Here is a 26,903-nt window from a genome sequence, read left to right as displayed (position 1 = left end):
TAATAAATGTCCAGGCTTTTCTTACAAATATCTAAACTAGTACTTGCTTTAATGTAATTTGGTAGCCTGTTCCAAGCATCAGCTACTCTGTCAGAGAACCAATTAGTACACTTGTCATTCCTATAGAATCTTCTACATAGGTTATCTGATGATTCTCTAGTACTTTTTGATTACCCCAAACATTCCCAGAGGTAGTTGTCCCTAAATGCCCTATATACCTGAATAAGATCTCCTCTTAAATATCTGTAAGATACACTGTATAAGTTCAGATATTTTAGTCTTCCATAATAACTTAGATATATACAACTTAGATATATATTAACAGTAGTAGGTATATCAGAATAGATATGTATGCACGGGTCCCCTTTGAATGGTCGACATTTCATAATGTCGACATTCATATGGCCGAGACCATATGATCGACATTTGAAATGTTGACCATGGGGAACCAGCATCTCCCAACAGTGCAAAATGAAAAGATTTCCACTTCTGTGATCTCGGGGTTGGTATATTTAAGTTCTGGGGGGTGTGAGGGGTGCAGGTGGGTGAAGCCCCCTGCTAGCAGCATTAAGGTAAGTTATTTTTTGTTTTTTATGTTCTATTTGTATGGTCGACATTTCAAATGTCGATCATATGGTCTCAGCGATATAAATATCGACATTGTGAAATGTCGACCATATTAAGTAGACCCGTATGCATATATAGTTATAGATATCTACATATATATATATATATATACTAACATAACTAGGCATATCTGTACACATAGGATGTGCATACCTATATAGCTATATACATATATCTATATATACATATACGTGTCTCTATATATACATATATGTATATATATATATATATATATATATATATATATATATATATATATATATATGTGTGTGTGTGTGTGTGTGTGTGTGTGTGTACATATGAAGAGATGTACACATGGCCATATATATGTAGCACTATACAGATGTGTATACAGAAATATGTATGAGTATACATGTGTATGTACATGTAGACATATATAGACCTATTATGTGTATATAACCATATTCCTGTCGTGTGCAAACCTCACGGTTGTGTATACCCTCCCAGATGTATCTCACCATATGTATCTGCTATGTGTACATTATGATAAAACAAATGTGATGCAACAGTCGTATTAATAACAAAGACTACACAATTTATGAAGTAAAGGCAATTGTTCAATAATACACAATATGTGTATTGACAGCTATATTGCTAAAACAATAGCAGTCTTCACAGTGGTGATGGCATAGTGGCTAAGTGTTGTGACTGTAGTGTACAGGGTCCTGAGTTCAAGACCTGCAAGGGCTGTTCATGTTGTTGTTGGGCAGAACAAGGGCTGTCAGATACAGAGTGGTTAAGGCAGATTTGAGCAGCTTTAAGTGGATTTGCACGAAGCTATGCAGTGCTAAGCTATGGGTAAATGTATGGGCGCTTACACAGTGTAGGCATTGCTTACCAGTGCACAAATCAACTCAGCTGTTATATTGCAGCAATGTTGATACTTGCTAAGCATGGCTTAGCCCTGGTAACCAGGTCACATCACTCAATCTGATAACATAGCAGGGTACATCTGTAATAAGTGTATGTAATGCAATGTACAATACATGCGCCTACATGCTGTCATTACAGTATCAAGGGGTGTGTGTGTGTCATGTGTGGGACACAGATGTATATGTGGCCTGTACAGCACTGCTATCCATGTGAATGTGTTACATACAGGGGTATTAGGCCAGGATACGTGCTGTCACACTGGCATGTAGTGTATCATGGCAGTACTACTGTTGACAGTGCTTGCCCAGGCAAGAGCAGAATGCTAACTGTAGTACTTACAACAGACACACCTGCAGGCATAGTTGGACACTGAGACCTCCATGTTGTATCCCTGGTGTGTGAGCTGTGTCACAGTATATACCCCTTTCTGGGTAATGATCTGACATGTGGAATGTAACTATAGACTATAGTCTGTACAGCAAATGTTAGGGAGGGCTTCTGACATGTAGTTATGGCATACATATTGTTGTCAAACGTCTATCTATCACCTCACTCATCCTACTGCATAGCTTCTTGCCAAGCTGATGACTGTCAGTCTCTGTACAGATGTGCAGATGGCAGGTATCCAGCTGGGATATGTACAGGCAACCTAAGCTTGATTGACACTGACATGTCTGCCCAGCTGTGTAAGAACTGGCACATATAGGAGATGTCACCCTGTAGGCACAACATGACACGGGTTCCACCACTACACTACCACAGTCAACAGAACATGCTTGGGTACAGGTCTCCATCACAGACACTAACAATGCGTTGTAATGCATGCTACATACATGTCAACTTGATCACCTCAGTGGCCATGTGTAGGAGGCACCTGGAGTATTGGCTGATGCATGTCATTCTCACCCAGTGGGTCACCACAGTAGTGACTGTCAATAGATTGCCTGCTGCCACCTCGCAGGTGGCAGGATACCACTAAACACACAACCCCTGCACAACCCATCACTCCTTGGACAATAGCTAGGTACACAGCTATGACCACCTGCAGTGATGCACCTCTGTAGAGACACATGTGTATGTGTGCATGACTGAGTATAGCAGTGTCTGTGTATTAGCACACCTGTACTTGGGAATTCCATGAGGGCCTTCACAACCAATGCAACACCCATTGCCATAGTCAGTTGTGGCTGCTGCTGTATGGGACAATACATGTACCCTGTTAAGCTCCTCCCCATACTGGCTACATGAGCATTGCAGTACCAGCACTACAGTGTTTTACAAATGGGTTGATAGGCATGGGATACCCATTGTGTTCTGGCATGTGTGTGTAGTTGTGCTTATCTGTAGGGTACAGCATTCCGAGACCACATACTCCTAATCCAATACCCATTGCCACACAGTAGCATGTATAGTGTTGTTGCTGCCCATAGGTGAGGCATGACAATGGAACACCCTACTATGTGTGTGGCATGTGCATTAGATGCATATCCCTGTAGTACCACTGTTGGGGTATACTACGGGTTGTATTGCAGTCATGGCCAATGGGTGATGGTGGGTATGGCAGAGTATCATCAAGGGTTTCAGGGAGTACAATATCCACTGGGGGATGTGGGTGCTGTGTACACTGTCATTACACCAAGGTACACCCAGTATATGTCCCATGTACCACATTATGGTTACCACTGTCACCATCAACCATACAGGTAACTGTTACCACACTCCAAGCCAGTTATGGATGTGATGTGTGCAGCCTACCTGTAACACATTGGACATATGGTCAAGTTAGTTAGCAGTGATAGGCCCTGGTATCTTGGATGTGTGTCTGGCTGTTATGTGTCTGTTACTGTATATGACAGTATGTCACACTATGTATTGTCCAAATACACCCATTACATCCACCTTTAGCATACTGTACATGTCTGGGGATGTTCTGCATGTAACATGTAACCTGGGACACACCTCACCTTAAAAGCTGTTGTGGTGTGGGCAATGTCAGCCACACATTTCAGTATCACTACATAGCTAGGTAGGGGTCTAGTCCCAGTTTTGCCAAGTAACAGTGTGCATGTATGTGTATGGGTGTACATCAGGTTGCAGGGTATACACACCTCAGCGGGTCACCTGTCCATGTGGCACATGCAATAACCATTTCAGTAACCTATGACATGTGTTCAACTGTACCCCAGATATGTCACAGCCATGGTGTCACCACAGTGCCATACCCCATTGTGAAATATGACTGCAGACCATCCTCGTGCTGACACATGTACACCTACAACACAAATGGATAACATTATAGGGACCACAACCAACCAGTGGTACTAACAGCTATAATGCATCATTGCTGGATGGCTACACTACCTGCCATATATGCATTGCACTTTACTCCTTACAACATGTTACACTGCAGTACCATGGTACACTGTAGTACAGTCACCGTCTGCATCAGAACCATATCAGCCTATCCCTGCATTGATGGTATGGATGACAGGGATGTGGGACACATATCATCATATGCACAGGGCATCCTTGTGCTGGCACATATACACCTACAACACAAATGGATAACATTATAGGGACCACAACCAACCAGCGTTACTAACAGCTATAATGCATCATTGCTGGATGCCTACACTATCTACCATATATGCAATACACTTTACTTCTTACAGCATGTCACACTGCAGTACCATGGTACACTGCAGTACAGTCACCGTGTGCATCAGAACCATATTAGCCTGTCCCTGCATTGATGGTATGGATGACAGGGATGTGGCACAGGTATCGTCATATGCACACTGTGTGATGTTGGTTTGCCAGAGGTCGAGGGTGGGTCATACATTTGACACTATGTGTGTGGGTGAGGGGTGTGCTGCCTTGACCTGGGCATGGTGCTGTGGTGTGTGTAGGAAAGGGGTTGCCCTAAGTGTGTTTGTATAGTGTGTGTGTATGCATGTACAAAGTTCTGCCATGTGGCTGCCTTACACAGTTGTCTATGGACAGCTGCAGATCATACCTGGCAGGGTGTGCAATTCACTGCCTCCGGCCATGGACACATGGACTGTGGCTGCCAGGGGTTCCATGGGCACATCCAAGTACAGGCCTCAATGTGCTACTCTCATCTGCTGATGACAAATGTCTGCTGGTACCAGGCCCCTCCTGGGACTGGCCAGGACCACATGCACATGGCCTGCTGTGGTGTGGTGTGGACAGCACCCTCCACACTGCCGGGGCTGGTACTGCCACTACAGGAGCCCCTTGGTGTCCTAGCATGTCCACGTTGACTGCCAGCTGTTGGTGTTGCTGGCCCACATCCACGTGGCCATCATCACATCCCCACCACACGTTGAAGCACAGAAACACCACAGCTGATGATGGCCATCATCTCACCATGCCATCTATCCATGAGCTCGGTATAAGCATGGATGGCACCAGGCAGTTCATGGATGTTGTCATTTACAGATGCGAGAGCAGCCCTCTGCAGCCTCAGGCCCTGTTTGTTGTAACATTCCATACATGCCTGCGCTGCTATGACAGCCTGAAACAAGTGCCTGCTGGTACAAGCTATGTCGCCTCTTCCAGGAGCATGATGTCCAGTGGCCCTACCACGAGCACTCTGAGACATCCTCCTATGTGGTACCCTGGCAAACATCTGGCTATGCCTGCTGCTATCGGACACAATAGGCATGGTTACCACACTTTCCTGTGCACTGCCACCAAATGCCATCTGTCCCTCCACTATGGCCCTGGTGATAGGGTATGTATAGAAACTGAAACTGTGTGCAGGGTTGGGGTGGCTAAAAGGGGATGTCAAATGTTGGTGCAGTGTCGGCCCCTGACAATCCCGCCTGTGCCTCAACAGTACTATGATCATCTTCGGTGTCTGTATGGACACCAACATCAGATTGCATGCAGGAGGGACCCTGACCCACCTCGCCATCTGTGGGGGAAAACAATAAACGCACTTTAAAACCTGTACTGCATTGCCTACCAGTATACACACACACACACACACACACACACACACACACACACACACACACACACACACACACACACACACGCACACACACACACACACACACACACACACACACACGCTCATAATACCTACCTGTCCATGGCTTTACAGACAGTCCCACGTATATGTCCATGTGGTACCCCATCCTGCATCACACTTGTTAACATACACACTCTAAATGCCTACACAAGCGGTCACACCACAAGACCTGTTACTACATTACCTGCCTGACCTGTGTGTAGTGGTTTTACATGGCCTCACTGCTGTCATTCGATATGCACCCTCTATATGTCTGGACATCATGAGCATGGCCCCTATATGTGTGGGCTAGTATGTTCTATCCATAATATCACGCACTGGTGTGGCATGTGTATGTAATGCTCAGTACATGCCAGATATGCTGCTCATTCAGCCGATCATGTGACAACTGCAATATTTGGAGACACTCCCTGGTGTTGACTAGTACTTCCCCAATGCATCTGTAGTGCTGCATATGTGGGTTGTAAGTGACCTCCCTGCTGAATGCGATATTAAGGGTGTACCTGGTGTCTACCTTCCCTCTCGATGCCTGTTCCATGCTACAGACCATATTATACTATCAGCTGTCCTGTTATTTCACACATGACAGGTATTCCTGGTGTGTAATGTGAAAGTCCATGTCCATGTGCTGTATGGTCCCAAAGGGAGGTACAGCTGTATGAGCACCCCACAATCTCACATGTGCATACATGGCCACCCACACAAACACACACATGCACACACGCATCCTACATGCATCAACCTCCCTCCACTTTACCAGAGTGACCCTACAGACAAACCAACTAACCACCAGGATGAATACACACACACATACGGGTGAGGTTGCACAATGATCATACACACAGTCCTCCTATTACCCATCTGTCAACATGCAGAACATATGGTACACAACAGCATGCAGTTCAGCTATAGTCAATCCATGCTTGCAACAGTATACACATGTGTGATGCATGTACTGTGTCACTAGGTGATGCCCCTTCCCCTGGATACCACTACACCCATGTACACAGTATTGATGTGCACCTGTTCTGCACCCTGCCATGTACTGTGCACCACACCTCACAGGCATACAGCCCATTGTGGAATGTGTAGTACTGTGTCAGCTATGTCAACTTTAATGCTCACAGCCCCTATGTTTTTCAGCAACACATACCTGGGATGATATGTGGACAGATGTAATTTGTAAATGCCTGATGCCTGATTTACAGCTCTCAACATCAGCGGACCATGTATGACCAATCCAATACTCTTACACTAACAACCATCAGAGGATACCATGGCTATGGGGGGTGTACACACCCTTCCTAATATGACACACCTATCCGTGATCTGCATTGGGACCACATCACTGCATGTCTTAACAGTACATGTGCCCGATATGTGACATATGTCCTGTACTTTCATATGCAGTGTCTACGGAATGTGTCAGGTGTGTGGATGCTGACCACGATGCATACACTCTGTGTTGGCATATGTGTGCTATGACGGTTTGACGCACCTCTTGCTGAGTGTACTACAGCAGTCACTACTCCTGGCGGTGGTATACCAGCGTGGACCACCTGCAATTGCCACTGTATATTCAGTCTGCCCTACATGTGCACATCCCTTGGTGTTCACACACTGCAGTCACTATTACTGTGGGGTAGGGTTATGTCTGTCACAGGTCCTGAACCTGACTATGTGTGGATACTGCCATTCTTAGCATCCTTAGGATCGCTGCTGCAGTGCACTGGTGTGTCATGCTGACACACCCCTCCTTCAGCCATTTTGCATGTACATAACAAGTAAGCCCTACACATGTGTGTCACTTTGCAGTGTCCCATACACTGAATACCACATGTTACAGCCTAGTCCCAGCTGATAATATGGGCTACTGTAATGCCTTATGCCATAGTGTATCTCTGCAGCAGTTGCCATTAGGTATATACACTGGTGTTGCACTGCATATGGGTGTTGTTGCAAACATGTCTCTACTGTAGGCCATGTCTCCCACCATTATGTTACTCCCTGTGGACACATTCCGCAATGACAGGATGTTAGTTATCATGCAGGTGTCTGACATACCCTTCCAATACCCCATCATGGTCACCCCTGTGATGCAATGCATTTCACAGCAACAATACATGCACATGTACAGCATGCATTCTGGGTATGTGTTTTACATGTGTGCATGGCATATACCATCACCATTACATGCCCGGTATGTTGGCAAGCATCTACATAAACCATACTCACTGGCTACAGGCTGCTGCCTTGGTGGCATCCTGGAAGGACCTACATAAGAGGGTGAGAGATGCAATGTCAGTGGCCACACCTGTGGCAGTGTTACAGGATGGGTGCAGTATTACAATACATCAATGGCATGTTTCCACAATACTACCACATATGGACATCTGTTTATCACTACTATGCAGCAACACAATATACCTATGACATGTCAGATATGCATGCTCTACCTGTATCAATGCAGATATATATGCAACAGTGGTCTACTGATGTGCCCTGTGGCCTTACCTGCATGCTCCTCAGCTGGTGTGTGGGTGGCACCCACCTCCACAAAGGTGTCCAGCGGTTGGTGGCTGGCCAGACGGACAGGTCCCATGAGGCTGGTCAGGAACTCCTCCACACTTGTCAGGGGGGGTGGATGGCATGGCCACCTCTGTGGCAAGGTGATCCCCAGACTGCAGCAGCATGCCAACAGGCATTGCGAAGCAGGTCAGTACAATGATGCTGGACCTGCTGATAACTGTGGTTGTCCAGTCCAACATTATTGACCCTGTGGACTAGGTCATTCCACAGGGCGGTCCACTCCTACTGGTCATGGGCGGCCTGGCCAAACAGCACAGGGTAGTGCTGGATTAAATACATGATCAGCACTTCATTTTCGGCCGCTGAATATGTTGGCAGATGTGCATGTGACATCTTGGCTGAAAGACATAAAGATGGTAACAGATCTGAGCAACTCATACAGCAAGGTTACCACAGTTCTTCATACATATCTCTGCCACCCCCACCATATCAGCAACAACAAACTCTACACACAACTCATTAGGTATGGCTACAGCTTACCTACCAGTGGGACAGATATTATATTGTACCACACTTTCTGCTATGTGTTTGTAGCCATGTTCCCTGTGTGGACCCTATCACTGCTGGCCTGTTACAGAATATTCATCTGCATGCCATTGTCAGGACCACTATGGTTCCATATATGCCTGTGGTATGATTGCTTTGTGATTGCTGCACATCTGACATTTTTTGTTATTGGAGATATATATGCATGTTGTTGGAAATGTTCTGGGATTGTGTAGACTATTACTACCAACATATGTTCTATAACAGTGATACAATAGCATGTATATGTACTATTGCCCAGCAGAACCACCTCTCCAAACCCATCTATCCATTTACCTGGCCACATCACATGTGTGTCCCACCCTGGGCCTCCTCATGTACTGGTCCAGCAATACTGTCAGGTGGAACCAACTCAGGGGATGTTGTCCCCCCCCAGAGGTACACACATACATGTTCCTGTCCCCTGAGGTCAGGTCCAGGGTCTGTTCCATAACGGGCTTCACAGACCCATGTGGGATGTGCTATATCACTCTGAGGCACCCAGTACACATTCACAGGGTAGACATGCTCCTCTTGCTCAGCCTCCAGGCCAGGCACCTTCACGACATGGACTGCATTTGTGAGTAGCAGTGGGTGGGAGGATTGATCCCATTGTGTCCATATTGGAGCCCATGGGGCATCCATATCACAGACCACACACACCATTCAGGGTGTTTACCCACCACATGTGTCACATACCACCCCTGTAGACTGTCTTCTATATCTACCAGCCCTGACCACCTCCACAACTATACCTGCCATACTTCCCCATATTCCCATTCCATACTTCACAGACAAGGGCAATGTGGTCCCAGCAAGGGGTTAACATGTGACATACCCTGTCCATGTTACACGCACTGCCAACTGCAGATATCTATGTGTATGGCTATGTGTGCTGTTTCCTCGCACATAGCATGCAGCACTGTGGTGGTAATATAGGGGACATGTATTTACATGCATATATGTTTGTGTGTGTGTTTGTATATATGTAGACATGTGCATATAGGTATATATCCATATATGTGTAGATATATGTCTATACATGGGTATCTGTATATTTGTGGACATACATGAATATATATATATATATATATATATATATATATATATATATATATATATATATATATGTTTATATATTGTATATGTGCACATATGTACACATATGCATACCTATATATGGGGCACATTCAGACATCAGGTCCACAATCTCACAACACCTTCCTGCACAGCTGCACTGTTCTGCCTTGCTACAACACAGACAGGTGCCACATATGGACACAGCCTAACATTGGGGGGGGGGGGTATATGTAGGACCAAATTGCAGGTAACCCTATTACACACCTATGGCATTTCTGCATGCTACATTACAGATTAACCTGAGTATCCTGCAAGGGGTGGGCTGTGGATCCCATGTGTCCATCATAATGGCATTACGTCCACCACCAGCTATTGGCCACATAATATGCATACTTCCCATTACTCAACACACACTATGAAGGTTTACATCTTGTCAGGCAGTAATGATCTGCACAGTTGATGGCTATGGCCCACTCCCCACAGGGACAGACACTATTGTCCACAACAGTTGTTCAGCTGAACATCATTACAAGAACACCTGATGGCACATATAAATCATTCAATGTCATCTATCCCATTATCATGGACCAACTACTACATTCAGTTACATGCATATATACTTCACATACCTGTTGTGGGAATGATATCTGCTCTGGATAGTTTGCTGGATGCAATTATATTTTTATTTTTTTCCTGTGGCTTTGGCTTTCGCTTCCACTTCCACTTTCGCTTTCACTCTCTCTCTCTCTTTCTCTCTCTCTCTCTCTCTCTGTCCAGTAAATGGATTGAGCTGCTTTGAATAGATTGCAGCATGGAGTCTGTAGGTGATGTACATGATCAGGTGATGACTTGTGCACCAATCAGTGCCCTCCACTTGCTACCTGCTTGCTGTGTAGTACTTCCAATTACCACTGTTATGGCAACCACCTACTAAAAATCCCTACATCGTGTGGGCATGGTCCCTTTAACTTTCCTGTGTGATGGACATCTTTCCTGTGTGTGGGCATCTTTGTTAAAGACAGCAGGTAGCAATACCTCTTACAGGGGAACCTGCACACTCAGGCCAGCTACATATTTGTAGGAGGTTCCAGAACTACAGACAGAGTGTGAGTAAAGTTGTTGTATGCATTGTTTAGCACTGGTGTTGCAGGATTTGAGTGTACATACTAGTTTAACTTGGAATGCAGTCTGTCTGCATAGCTCTCAACTCTGGGCCTATCCTCTTGATGGCCAGAGGTGTGCCTATTATGTTTTGTCTGTCCACCACACAGGTCTTGTGTCAAAGATTTCACTGGCAGTGTGTGTGTTGAGTGCTATCAGTACATGGCTACATCCATTTCTATTTCTAACACCATATTCCTGACTAAGGGTATGTTGCAGACTGTCCTGTAACATCAGCAACTTGCTTAGTGTATGACAACTGTTTTCCACATATGGGCCTGTGTTCCAGCCTCTGTCCTCCACCTACATACCAGGCTTTTCACATATGACATGCTGTCAGGGGTTGCTCTGTAGTGGGCTGTAAGTATGTCATGCTGCCATTTCTGCCATTAGTCCACTGCTGTTTTGTCCCCCACACATATGGTGGGCTTGGGGCCATATATGTGTGGGCTTCATTTATGCAATACATGTGTGCCCTTATGCACTCCAGAGGCCAGGGAATGTAACAGTGGTATATGTCCCTGTATTATTGAGTCTATGGGGGCATCATTACTAACCTAGGCTGTTACAACATGTGGGGGAATCAGGGGTAAGCTGCCTTAAGATATCTGGATGTACATTACCATACAATCCTCCTTGGGCAAATGCAGGCCTACTGCCTCCTGCCATACAGACTGTTCTGTTTTTCAGTGTGCTTGTGATGGTGTTAGTTATGCCTTGTTATTTAACAGTTACATCCCATTGTGTCAACTGAGGTCTTTAACCCCTAGGGATTGTGTACAGAGCGTATATAGAGGCTGCTGAACTATATATCTGCATTACTCACTGTTGATTGTTTGGTATCCTGTGGCCCAGTCTGTCTTTACTATTGTACTACTTGAAGATCACAGCCTGGACAGCAACATTTGTAAACCTTTCCAGACTACTGTATTAGTATAACTGTTTCACAGTTGCATTACTCTGTTTATATGGATGTCAGTGCCTAAACAGCTATATGACATGGCGTATGCAACTGTAATAGTACACAAATAAAACTTTCCCATGTATGCAAACCTGTGTGTGGTGTTATATCCTTTGACCTCTCTGTGGGTATATGTTGCAGGCAACAATTGCCATTTGTATGGGTGGCTCATAGAGTGTCCAGTTGGTAAGGTGGTAACTGTAGGCATAGTGGCTGTTCCATATTATGTGCACCCTCTGCATATGTATCTTACTATACATATCTCTGCTTGTGTATGTGTAGTTACACATATATCTATCTATCTATATATATATATATATATATATATATATATATATATATATATATGTGTGTGTGTGTGTGTGTGTGTGTGTGTGTGTGTGTGTATGTAGGGGTGTTGAAAGCTTCCACATTGTGCATTCCCTATGGGAGCCGGACTGTACTGCATGATATGTTACTGCTACCAGCCTGACATCATGCAGGTGGGATGGAGTACTGTTAACATCTTGTGCTCATGTCATGTCAGGTCCTGGTTATGGGATCTGCAACAGTTGGTACTGTATTGCAGGGCAGATGTGTTTGGTTGTGGGGGGGGATACCTATTTGTACAAGACGTATGTTGTTTGGGGCCTCTCAACCCCATTAACAGTGCATGTGGACATATATGTATTTGTTATGTTTCCATTTTTATCTACAGATGTATGTCCGTATATACCTATATATATATATATATATATATATATATATATATATATATATATATATATATATATATATATATATATATATATATATATATAACTTGCTGTATATAGATATATATATATAAATTGCTGTATATATATATATATATATATATATATATATATATATATATGTATATATTTCTATATATCTATATCTACATATATAGATATGTTATATCTATTTAGATATTAATATATATATATATATATATATATATATATATATATACACACACACACACACACACACACACACACACACACACACACACACACACACACACACACACATAAATCTACCTGTTGAAATACATTCCCTGTACTGTTGAATGACTGGGCTGGATGATATGTTTGTGAAAACATCAGCATGATGTATATCTGATGTGGCTTAGTGGTAAATCACTTTGGCTATGTTGTGCAGGGTCCTGGGTTTGAGCCTTGCCGAAGGTGTTTATTTTGTTGCTGGGCAGAACAAGGGCCGTTGGATACAGAGTGATTAAGGCACTTTTAAGCAGTTGTAAGCAGGTTTGTGTGGGTTTGCGAGGAAGTAAGTACTGCTAACTTCCGGTTACAGTTTCCTATACTCAGTTAGCTTCTAAATTGCTTAACCTGTGTAGGCATTGCTTACCCCTGCGCAAACAGGCTTAAAACCGCTGACTGCCGCATAAAAGTGCTTACTCCCGCTTAAAAGAAAAGAAAAAAAGGGCTGATAGGAAAGTGGTAAAAATGAGCACAAAGAGGGAAATACAGTAGGGAAAATAGCTAAGGATGTGCAGGAAAGGTGTAGGGAAGGTCCATAGCTGCCCATTTCTTCTACAGCAACAGCTGTGCATATACACTGAATTTGTAGGTAGATTTGGACACTCAAACCCCAGAGAAAAGGGTGAGGACAACAATAATATGTTGTGATGTCAGTTAGACCAGATTACATGTGTCCAGTGGATATGTGTGCGAAATGCACAGCTATGTATGGGGTGAGATTTTTTTTGGGAACAGATTGCTCTTTTTTTTTTCAGGTGAAAGTGGGATGTTGGGGAGGGGTAGTAGGTATATTTGGGGAGGTAGGTTGGGTAGGTTAACAGACAAGACAAACAAGATGCATACAGGGGTGGTATATGACACATGGGGGTAAACACCTTGATGGGGAGGGGTGTTGGGAAATCGGAAGCCCATGAGCCCCCTAGTGGAAACATTGGGACTGAGATCCTCATCCATGGGCAGTCACCACTGCAGCTTCACAGCCCCGAAGGTGGTTGTGCTGAAGACTGAGTTGCAGATCCAGGCCAACCCTCTAGTTGCGACACATGGCCATCGAGCTGGTGTAGCAGATCTCAGATCTCCCTGCAGGGCTCGCTACACACCATGACCTGGACCTGGCGACGGGTGACAGGTTCTTGTCTGCACCCGCTCCTGGGGGGGGGGGTGAGTTCCATCCCCTGAAGCAGTTCCACCCGAAGGTGGCGCAGGACCAATGGATGAGAAGGTCCCAGGTTGGGCCCCAGACATGCTAGTGTCCGGTGCCATGGCCAGTTAAGGTGGGACAGGTGGGTCAGCTGGGACCGGCCTTCCCAAATGTGCTATAGTGTTTCGATCTTATCATCATATGTGGGTTAGTAATAGTCAACACATTTTAGGGTTAGGTATAACAGCATGCATAGATATTCCCATTAACCCAGACACCAGATATGGAACAGTTGCATAGCAAACAGAACACATGCATATATGGGACCACAGTTGTAATAACAACAGCATGAAGGTACATTGATGGCACCATGCCACCAATGTTGGAATAATTCAATATAGCACATGCATGGAAACAAATTTAAATATATATAAACCAATAGGACAAAATCAGAAGAGTGGAGTCATTACATACCGGTTGAGGTGGGTATGTAGTTTATTGTTGGAGATATGGTGGGGGTAGAGAAAGATGTCAATTAACAATTAGTATATTCCTGTAGTCCACATTACTTTCCTAGTCAGTGCTGTTATCTGTACCTTACATGTATTACTACACTACCCTATAGCCTTAGTTTGGCAGTGATATGGCTGTCATTATCGTTACACATGAACTGGTTTACCTGCAGTATACAGCTCTTACCTGGTATACCTGTGGATGGAATGTTTATTAACACTAACTAACTGTTTCTACACATACTCCAAGATTCCAGGTTGATGTTGTGCACATAGCTATCCAACTCTTTCTGCACAGACTCTGGCCATGTCTTGACCACATGCAGGTGTACCGGGACATATCTAGACTACTGCCCTCTTCAACCTTTATCGACTTACCACTCACATATACATGCTTTCCTACACAGTTATATTATGTGGCACAGTGTGGGTGACAGTGATCAGTGATACTTTATTATTCATAGCAACTGCAACACTCACAATTCCATACAATACCAGAGTAAATAGTACCAGTACAGGGAAACAAGGTTTTTATTTCTCAGCACAGTGTTTGTATCCGACATACCTGTGGGAGAAATTTTTGTTAGCACTACCTAAATGTTGCCAAAAAAATTCCAGATTACACATTAGTATTATACACATACATCTCAAGCTCTTACTGTACACACTCTGGTCACAGTGTGACAAGATGGGGGTATACATAGGACATACTTGGCTTATTACTCTCATAACAGTTTCGTGAGTTGCTAGAGTGACATGTTTGTTCTCATAGATGTGTGACAATCAGTTGTATTCCCTGTTTGCTGCCTAAACATCTGGGATCATTCCACAGACTTCCCAGGGGGACAGGGTGACAGGCAGCAGATATGAGACCATATACTGGACATTCTGGTCTTATCTGTACAGTTGTGGGGTATGATTCTGTATGCAGCCTACTTCCACTCCCAGGATTCAGACCATGGCTGTGTCTGCTACAACTTAAACACTGTCCATCAATGTTATGTGTGCTATATAGATATTGCTATATATCTCCTATCTGCTTTCTGTCTTATAATTCGCCTGTGGTTTTGCATTCTGACCTTGTATTACAACACTCTTATGCAGGATTTCCTAGACAGCTATATTTTGTAGGACAGTGTGGGTGACAGTGATGAGTAATACCTTATTATTCAGAGCAACTGCATCAGTCACAATGCCATATAATACCAAAGTAAATAGTACATGTACAGGGTATCATTATTGTAATTTTGGGCACAGTGTTGGTATCTGACAGACCTGTGGGAGAAATGTTTGTTAGCACTATCTGAATGTTTCCACCACAGTACCAGATTCCACATTACTATTATGCACATACATCTCACTCTGTTACTGTACACACTCTGGCCACAGCTTGGCAACATTGGGATGTAAATGGGACATACATGGCTTCTTACTCTCATAAGGTTTTGGGGTGCTACTAGTGTGCCAGCTTTGTTATCATAGATGTGTGTCAGTCAGTTGTATTTCCTGTTTGCTGATGATACATCTGGGATCATCCCACTGATTTCCCAGGGGGTCAGGTTGACAGGCAACAGGTATGGGCCACTTTACTGGACATTCTGGACATATCTGTACATTTGTGGGGTATGATTCTGTATGCAGACTACTACCACTGCCAGGATTCGAACCATGGCTGTGTGTGCTAAAAATACAACAGTTCACATCTCAGTTGCATGTACTATTTGGGTTTTGTTGTCTGCCTTTTCACTGTTTTCTATGTGTGTCTCTCAGTTGTACTAAATGGCATCTGGGATTACAACAGTCATATACAGGCATTCCTACACATTCTGTTTATATAACAGTGCTTAATACAACAGTACTATTACATGATTGCAAATCTACATTACCATATGATACAAGAATATACACATGCAGTCCAGCAGTTAGACCTTTATTGTCAGGCTATTACACTTTTATTTACGTACAAACTATATGAGACTCTTCCTGCCATATTCTCCAGTGTATGCAGTACGTGCCTTAAACAATACAGGCTTTATACAGGCAATTAATGTACTAATACTTTTAAAATTATTTCCTACGACAGTACATACAAGAGTATTACGGACCTGCCTTGCATCACAACCTCTAAAGGCAAATTTCATGGGCCTCCTGGTTCGCTGCCCACTCACTTGCAGCTGTGGAGGACATAAGAGGAATATTTCACCATACCTATCCATGATATACATGAGCTGGCTATTATTACACACATACTGGAATGATACTTACAAACAGCTGGGACATCCCCTGCCCTTCTAGCCTCTTGGATCCACTGCTCCAAGAGGTCCCCCTTATGCCACTTCAGGTCGGCATAGTGATGCCTGACCTGATCACCAGTTTGGGGTATGCCAGTGGCACTGGTGAGATCACAGGTGAGGTGGTCCCAGGCTTCCACCTTATATTGGGAACCCTGGTACTGGCCCTGCAGCAGTCTCTGCTCATGGTCTTTGACAAGGGGTCCTGTCATGACTCTGGACTCCTGGATGCACCAGTGCTATGCCTGAAAGCGCACTCCCTCTCTCCTTCCTGACATGGTGCCTGCAAGGGGAAGCTACAACCAGTATGAGATGTATTCCCACCTGTTGGGTTTAAGTAGGTCTGATTTCCTGCACTTTACCATGATTTGCCAGTTTTGAAAAGGCTAGGCTATGGGCAAACCTGCTTACCTAAGGCTGGCATTGTTTAAAGGGGTATACCACTGGGTACAATGAGTTAGCTGACCTACACATTGCTTACACCTCCTAAGCTGGCCTGTGCAATGCTTAGCGTTGCTTACATTAGACTTTGCATTATATTTTCTTTTTGGCATTGATTTCTTATTCATTACATCTTATATATCTGCCTGGTATCCATGATTCATATGTACGTACACTGTATGTGGTGCTTGTGTTTTATTGGGGATTTCAACACTCTATTACAATTACAGCTCACTTCCAGGCTTACTGATGTACTCCATTCACATATTTATGTTATGTAATGGGTTATGGAACATATGACTGTATACTGATTCTTTCACAGGTTCAGTTTGATTTGTACTATAGTGAGGACTTGTTTGGTGATACCTCATTCTTTTGTACTGCTGTTATGGCTTGTTGGTTAACTACTGTGATTATAGTGTATAGAGTCCAGGGTTCAAGACCTGCAAGGCTATTTATTTTGTTGCTGGACAGAACAAGGGCTGTTAGATACAGAGTGATTAAGGCACTTTTGAGCAGTTGTAAGTGGGTTTGTATGGGTTTGCGCCAGGGTAAGCAATGCTAACCTTCGGTTACATATGCTTACAGAGAGTTAGCTTCAAAATTGCTTTACCTGTGTGCGCATTGCTTACCCCCACACAAATGGGCTTAAACTCACTTACTAGTGCTTAAATATACTTACTACTGCATATTGGTGCTTACACTTGCTTACTAGTGCTTACTCCAGCTTACAATTACACTGATTTGGACAGTTATATCTCATGGTTCTTGGGGAGGTAGGGGATTTGGAAGCTGTATGGAGTTGTCATTCATTACACATTTTACCTTCCATTTGTATCCATGATTCCTGTGTGCAATACTGTATGGGGCACATGTGCTTATCTGGGGACTTTGCAACATTATGGCACTGACACCTCACATGTGCATTTAATGCAGTACTCCAGTTCACAAATATATGTTATTTAGTGGGTTATGCAACAAAAATATTGGTCATAACGTGATATGCCATGGAAAATGGAATGTGCTATAGTGGGATTCGAACCGGGAATGCTTGCTTGTAAAGTAAATGTTCTGCCCACTACACTATTGTTATACTGCTTCATTTGCATATATCTTCCTTGTTATCCTCTTCAGCCATTTAAGCTGCATTAACCATAGTTAAGTGATGGGCACACCTGCGCACCTACGGTTGGCTTTAATCGGATATCTAATAAAAAAAGTTTGTTCATTTTATTTGTATTTACTTGATATTGTACATGTGGAGGAATGTTGCTGGGGATATGAGGACACCTATGAGTGGTCTTGCTCATTTCTTTGGCCTTTCTGCTGTTCTTCATTGTGGGGGCATGCATATTCTGAGAGCTCTACTCTCAGACACACCCCCTGCACTCTTACATGCTCCATGTAAGATTAGGAGCTCAGGCAGCGTGCCTTCATTAATATGCATGGCGCGCTGCCATCCTGCCCCTAAACGTCGCTTCCGTGCAGGACTACGCTAGTCCTGCATGGAAGAATAGTAAATCTGGGAGTATGTAAAACAAACTGAATATATCTGACAGTCTTTATAATGCAATCACAGGTGAAATGTTTACTCTGTTGGCTTTACAACTAAGTACAGTAATAAAAAAGTCTAACAAATTGCTGCTTCACAGGTAAACACCCCTGCTCAGAAAAATATAAAAAATTTTGTAAAACAACCAAGTACTGAGCAGGAGTGAGAGTGAGAAAATAACAGAAGATAACAATCCAAGATGTAAAATCCACATAGTTTATTGCAGACAAGAACAAATGGATAAGCGCTTTCACTGTATCAGCTTCTTCAGATCCATGAAACAAACCTCCCAACACAAACTAGTTATATATTAAAAGCACACTGAGACAATTAAATAATTAACCTATCAAGAAGATTATCCAACACAAACCTCTATTTAAAGGCATAGCAAACTGCAAAGAACAGAAAAAGAACAGAAAAAAAGCTCACTACAAGAATATAAATGCATAAAATAACTTAAAACATCCATAAAATGACTTTAAACACTCCATAGAATATATAAAAGATTTTCCAAAACACATAAACTAATACATGAAAAAATTTTATATATAAACACATAAAAAACTTTGAGACATAAGGACATGAAGGCATACGCATATAAGTAATTACAAATAGTCACTTTACATGCCTGCGCTGCCTTAGGCTAGGTTTTATGGATGCCCTTTCATTTAAAACCAGTCCCCTATCAGCCCTTAAAAGTGTTATCCAGTCACTCTCTTTTCCTTCAGTGTATATCCTAACATCACCACCCCTCTGATTTGGGGTGATGACCTCTAACACTCTAAACAAAAACTTGTGGTCATGACCATGCGTGACCACGTGTTTAGCGAAAGCATTATGCAACGTACCCTTCCTAATGTAGTAATTATGTTCTCTCATCCTATCTCTGAGTGGGAGGTTGGTCTTACCCACGTAGAAAGAGGAACACAACTGACACACTGCCAAATAGATGACATGTACGGTCATACAATTCGCCTCCACTTTAGTATAAAAAACTCTTCTCAAATCAGGATGAAAAACTCCACATTGCTGTCTATAAAAGGGCAAAAGTTGCAGTGACCACAGGGTCTGGTACATCCTACCTTTTTAGGATGTCTATCATGTCTTGGATAGCACAACATCCTTTTCAAGTTGTTCTTATTCCTAAAAAGAAAACGTGGAGCTTCACCTACTATCTGCCTAAGGTCATCATCGACCTGCAGGACACCCCAAAACTTACTGACAATCTCCCTGATTTCAAACTGATCTGATGAAAAAGTTGTGGAGAACTTAACACAACGATCAATCTTTTTATCCCCAGCAACACTAGGATATATGGGTCCAAAATAAGGACTGGCTACAGTCAAATGTAGATTGTGTACTTCATCCAGATGGTGGTTGACCTCGTTCACATTATACCCCCTTCCTGTTAACCTCCTTGTCAGGTTATCTAATTCATTGGTAAACCCTATATCCATAGGGTTTAACCTTGAGGCCCTAATTGCCTGTCCTTTCATAATATTCCTAAATATGAACGGTGGATGCATGCTCGTTCTCATAAGTAATGAGTTACAGTGACAGGTCTTACGAAAAACCCGTGTTGATAATATCATCTGGTAACCTTTCAACAAACAGATCCAAAAATTCAATCTTATGCTCAGAGAAATGCATAGTAAACTTGAGGAAGGTAGTTAGATTGTTCATCATTGTATACATAGATTGCAACTGTGCCAATGTCCCTTTCCATAAAACAAAAAGGTCATCTACAAACCGCCGATAAAATACTACATGCTCCCTGAACAATGTTTGACAAAACAACACATGTTCCTCCCAATGGGCTAGAAATATGTTAGCGTAGCTGTTCGCACAAGGTGTGCCCATGGCTATGCCATCACATTGCCTGTAAATAACATCTCTGAACATAATACACATTATACCCCCTTTCTGTTAACCTCCTTGTCAGGTTATCTAATTCATTGGTAAACCCTATATCCAGCAGCCAGTATACACACCCTCACCCATGTTCACTTCTTGATAGTGAAGAGACTGAATGTATAACAGTAGCCAGTATACACACCCTCATCCATGTTCACTTCCTGGTAGTGAAAAGACTGAATGTATAACAGTAGCGAGTAAACACACCCTCACCCATGTTCACTTCCTGATAGTGAAGAGACTGAATGTATAACAGTAGTGAGTATACACACCCTCACCCATGTTCACTTCCTGATAGTGAAGAGACTGAATGTATAACAGTAGCCACTATACACACCCTCACCCATGTTTACGTCCTGGAAATAAATTGCATGTTTATAGGGAAATATGTTTACTCAAGATACTGTTATGGTTAAAAAAAACATAACTTCAGAGCATACCTCTCAACTGTACAGATTTTTGCAGAATGTCCAGATTTTTGCCTCATATTTTTGTCTGCTTCTCATAAAATTGTGGTTTTCTGGCAAATCGTTGGTAAATCTTTGAGGGTTGAAGTCAGGAAATAATAACAGACATTTCATTTTCAGACTTCATACCCATCAGAAAATTCATGCTAATGCAAAACCTGTTTTCTATCAACTTTCTAAGTTTGTAAGAGCATGAGGTTCCTCATTGCATGATGTTCTTACCAACCTAAAGCTTTTTGTGCACAATGTTCCTTTAAAACGTCTTTATGGACATACTATTCATGAGTCTGTAGGTTTGAGGAAACCGAATGAATTTGTCCCGAATAATCCACCTTTGTTTGAAGCATTTCTGAAGATATGTGAGTATGATATATGTAAACTATTGAGACAGAGACATCGGAAGATGTTTAATAACCTTTCTAATTTACTATATAAAGCTCTTTTGAACTTGTTTCGAACAAGAAATTATTTATACGCCCAGCTGACAAGCAGGGCTCTATTGTTTTGATGACCACTGAGAAATACCTACATAGTATGCATGTAATGTTGTGCGACACTTGAGACTTACAAATTCTACCTAGATCAGAGGTTACAACACTTATTATTGATGTTCACACTCACATACATGATCCGTTAATGGACGGGTATATTGGTAAGGATCTTTTCGATTTCTTTACGGTTGAGTATCCTACTACTTCAATTCTATATGGATTGCCTAAGATACATAAGAATTGGCTAGACCCTCTTATGAGGCTGATTGTCTCTGGGAGGGGGTGGGTTACTGAATCGTCTCTATTTTTGTTGAAAGACAACTTTGACCCATTATTGATAAAAACACTAGAGTACTGAAGGATACCAAACATTTCTTTAAATCAGTTATTTGATTTTGCTAAGAAGATGACCTCTAATAACTGCTTTTTAATTACCATGGATGTAGCCTCCCTTTTTACATCAATTCCAAATAGAATAGCTGTTAAATATGTTAGGCTATATTTGTCCAAGTTTTCTGAATATGACCCAAATGGAATATATCTGATTTGTACTTTGCTTGACATTATACTTGATAATAATGAATGTTTTTGTCTTTTCTGACAAGCATTACTTGCAGAAAGTTGGTGTTGCAATGGGCACCATGTCCGTGAACAGTTATGCGAACATGGTGCTAGCATACTCGGAATCTCTGTATATATTTGAGAAGAGCAATTATTGTTTACAGTTTATTGCTCATTAAGCATGCTTTGTTGATGACATTTTTTCATGTGGACTGGCTCTAGTGCTTTGTTAAGAAACTTTGTTGGCTTTCTTCATCAAACCATGTATTTTTTAAGATTTACATTTAAGTTTTCAATGAGTGAGATAGATTTTCTTGATGTGACCATAAAATTCATTCCAGGAGGCTTTGATACTCAAGTATATGAGAAGTCCTGTAAAGTGACTTATACATTACATTTTCAAAGTATGCATCCTAAGCACATTAAACATAACGTGCTGAAAGGTCAGTTCTTTAGACATGCTAGATTGAATGCAGATGATGCTAATATGCTATCTGCAATTAATACACTTAGTATTGACTTTCAGAAAAGAGGTTATCTGGATAGCTATATTAATGCAGCATGTGCTGAGACCATAGCTAAAAGATATGATTTGACTAAACCATATTTTTCTTGTTGCAATACTGGTCCAGTTAATAATGAGGCCCAAGCACAGTTACCTTAGGATGTCAATTACATATTCCAGTGATGTTTATGCTGTGTGTAATAGTATCAAAAAGTGCTGGCATATTCTAACTTTTGATGATAGATGTATGTTGTTCTTAGGAGATCTTCCCAAGTTCTGTATTAAGAACAATCTAGCTTTGAAAAAAATGCTTTGCTATAAAACCCCTTTAAAATAGGATAGTACTGTTAGAGCTGTTTCAAATAGAGTTGGTACACATCCTTGCAGGTCATGCAATATGTGCAGTTATATTAAAACCTGTAAGAGTTATAGATATCCTGACTCTCGACATATTTTTAATTTTGATTTTTATGCCGACTGTTCAAGTCATGATCTTGTATATTTAGCCATATGCAATCTATATGAATGCTACTATGTAGGCAAGACAAATCGCAATTTGAAAGATCGCATACGGGAACATTTGTATTGTATCAGTAAGAGTGATCACAGAAATGCATTATCTAAGCATGTTGCCAATGCAGGAATCAATCACTCTTTTAAATTTATCGTATTAGATTTTTTTTATAAAAATTATTAGGGAAGGAGATGTAAGAAGTAAAATGGAGTGTCTAGAGATAACATGAATGATGCACTGCATTTGGATAAAGGAAGAGGTTTAAATTAGTATATTCCTTTAAAACCTCTCCTGAATTCAGGTGGTTTAGGCCAGTAATTTTGAAAGATTTTGTGAGTATTTATATGGCTGTTTTAGAGTTCTTTAGTAGATTTGATGAAGTACCCTGTTTAGTGTGAAAGTGCTCATCTTTTTATCACGAATAGTTTTTTTCAGTCTTTATGCCTTCTGCCGTGTTTAACTGGTGATCTTTGTTGTTTTCATAGCTCATTTTGTTTATGAACCAGTTTTTATCCATGTTTTCTGGACTTGGAAACATCTAACTACATTTAAACATATTTGAAATAATTAATTGATTTGTTAATCCTAAAATATGTCAGTGTTTTAGTATTCTGAGACCAGTATTTACTTTCTATGCATTGTTTGTTTCAGAATTGCGATTGCATTGCATCTTTGCATAAACTATATTCTATGATCATTCATTGTACCAGATGATTGTTATTTTACATTTTTGGTTCTTCCCAGGCTGAGTATGAAAATGGTCCAGATGGTGTTTGCCACAAAAGCTATCTCCTCTCCCCATCCTTTCAGTTGAACACCTCATTGTTGAAAAGAAAAGGAAAGAAACAATTTGAACCTGCGGTACTAAGAATCCCTGAATATGACATTAAAGTTTTTTGAACATACTGAAGAACATTTTCTAAATAGGTGTTGTGTTGTTACTGAAAAAAGTATTTTGCTGCTGTCTGTTCTGCTGAAAACAACTAGAAGCCAAAAAAGGGAAGTAATCAACATTTGGTATGAAGGAAAACTTAAACCATTTCCACTGAAATAGCATTGTTCTGCATTATGAGATTAATTATAAATTGCAACACAGTATTATTTAATGGGGTTATAGGATTTCTAAAGTAAGTACTGATAAAAAAAGCTTTGCCAAAGGATAATAGCTGCAGTTGGCAAGTTATCTGTCAGGAATTACTGCAAATTAATGATACAAGAAAGGTCAACTATGATATTCAGTTTTTGAACAAGTCGGCAGACTGAATCACATGAGTTGTACTGCACAAAACATAAAACATGTTTAAAACATTAATGATTGATAAATGCATATTCAAATGTACTGATTACAGCATAGCTGTGGACAGTTCAGACGTGAGACAGTAGTGAATCTGAAATTACTTTTTTTTTAAATCTTGTCAAAAATGCCCTTAAAACACGGACAGAATCTTCTGTTTTTCAATTAGCAAAAGTTATAAATGAACATTTTAGTTAATATGCTTAGGGAAGGTGGAAATGTTTGGCATGAAACACAAAGGTGCAAAATTCAGGGGCAGCATTCACAAGAAACACACACAGGCACACACACACACACACACACACACACACACACACACACACACACACACACACACACACACACACACACACACACACACACACACACACCCCTGTACTTGTGCACACACCCACACCCCTGCACTTGCTTGTATACACACACACACACACAAACACACACACACACATACAGTTATTTCAATGACAAAACAGAATAAGCAAATCCAATGGCTGTTAGAGACATGCTTAGGAGTTACAGCATTCCAACTTGCATACCAATATATAGTGCAATTACTTAATTATCAAATTAAATAAAAAGCAAACTTTAAAACCAATATTATATTTTTTTTCTACGGAGAGTAAAGACCTATGACATTTTTGCAAGCATGTTTCATTATTTTCATCTGGATGTTTTTTCAAATATGCAACAAAATAAATAAATCAATAAATTGATTTTTTTCTCTCTCAGCCCTAAACCATGACAATGAATCTGGGGTAATTTGTGTTTAGCACCAAAAACAAACCTGCGCATAATAATCATATGCTGTCAGGTTTACCCAGGTTTTGAACAAACATAATAATAATAAACTTTTAGTTTTACTACAGTATAACACACCTCAGAATTTCAATATAAACATTAAATTATTGTTAGAAGCAAACTCATCATAATGCACTTAGTATGCTGTGTCTCTGAGTGCTATCATATTTAAACTGTTACTCAGACTCAGAGACAGTAATGCATTAAAACAAATTAGTTGTGCCTTCTGTGTCTGCTGCTTAAATCAAATGCTTCCTTACTCTCTTTAGGGAATATGAGTCAGTGCCATGAATTTAAAACATTGTGGATCTCAGCCATGCAGCTGGGCACAGTAAGAGACCATGATGTACTGGAAGTATTTGTTCAGTACTCCTGCAGTCATAATATTTTTAGTTTTCTAGAAGTTACTCCCATACAGAAACACTTACTGGGCAATACATTTATAAACAAAAAAGACTGACATAAATATGACAGTCTGCAATTTCCAATTTGATGTTTTCACCTCAACAAATCAGGCTTCCAAAGCACTGTATAAATCTCACAATGGAATATCACAGGACAAAGCAAAAGGAAAAAGAGAAATGTACTTAAAGAATATAATATTTGCTAGATATCCCATGAACATCCTGCAAAACAGACTCACTGATTTTCCTCATATTTTGACTATAAAAGCATAAGCAGTAATTAAATATCCAAAGTGACTCAAATAGCCTTTTTGTGCAGGTTGCTATGCTCTGGGTTATAGAGATGAACAGTGTATTGCCTCTGCAAGTAAACCCATCTGTATAGTAAAACATATGCAGACGCACAAGAGACAGCCATAGACCACCTGCATACCACATCGTGCAGAAATTGTAAGCAATAAAAACAAGACTTCGTAGACCATTGTATTTCAAAATAAACCAGCAAATGTAGAAGCATTGCTGTATAAGCCAGCATGTCCAGTGGCAGGATGAGACAATGTGCCATATAATGCTATATAGCCATACAGTATTTGTAACTGTAAGACTATGGTGTCCACATATGTGAACACATGTCAAATGCATAAAAGGGGAGGAAATGGGTGCATAAGAAGGTAGCAAAATGGGGAGGGCAACAAACAGAAGAACACAACGAAGGACAAAATGCAATAATGAAGGACCAAGGGAAAGGTTGGATAATATATCTGTGATGTGGATATGGCCCCATTTTATCTTTATATAGAGAAAAGGAAGAACAGAATGGGTGAAAGTATAAGAAAAGAAGGAGAGGGGGAACTGGACAGCGTGCAAAAGCAGACACACAAAGATCAGTGCTGACAAAAAGAAACAAGCAAAGAGCAGACAAATGGTAGTGGTAGTGGTGAGGGTTGGATAATGCCCAGGGCATGGTAATGGCACAAGAAGAAGAAATTACACCATGCTAGAGAGAACACAGAGTATTGGCACCAACAGGCCACTTGCCACAGCAACCCAGGGCGATGTTACTGGGAGTCACTGCCATATGATAGATCAGCTAGATGGATGATATAGGCCAAAT

The sequence above is a fragment of the Protopterus annectens genome, chromosome 10.part0 (assembly GCF_019279795.1).
Source record: "Protopterus annectens isolate FY-2018-M chromosome 10.part0, PAN1.0, whole genome shotgun sequence".
NCBI classification, from domain to species: Eukaryota; Metazoa; Chordata; order Ceratodontiformes; family Protopteridae; genus Protopterus; species Protopterus annectens.
Note: the sequence above shows the minus strand (reverse complement) of the source record.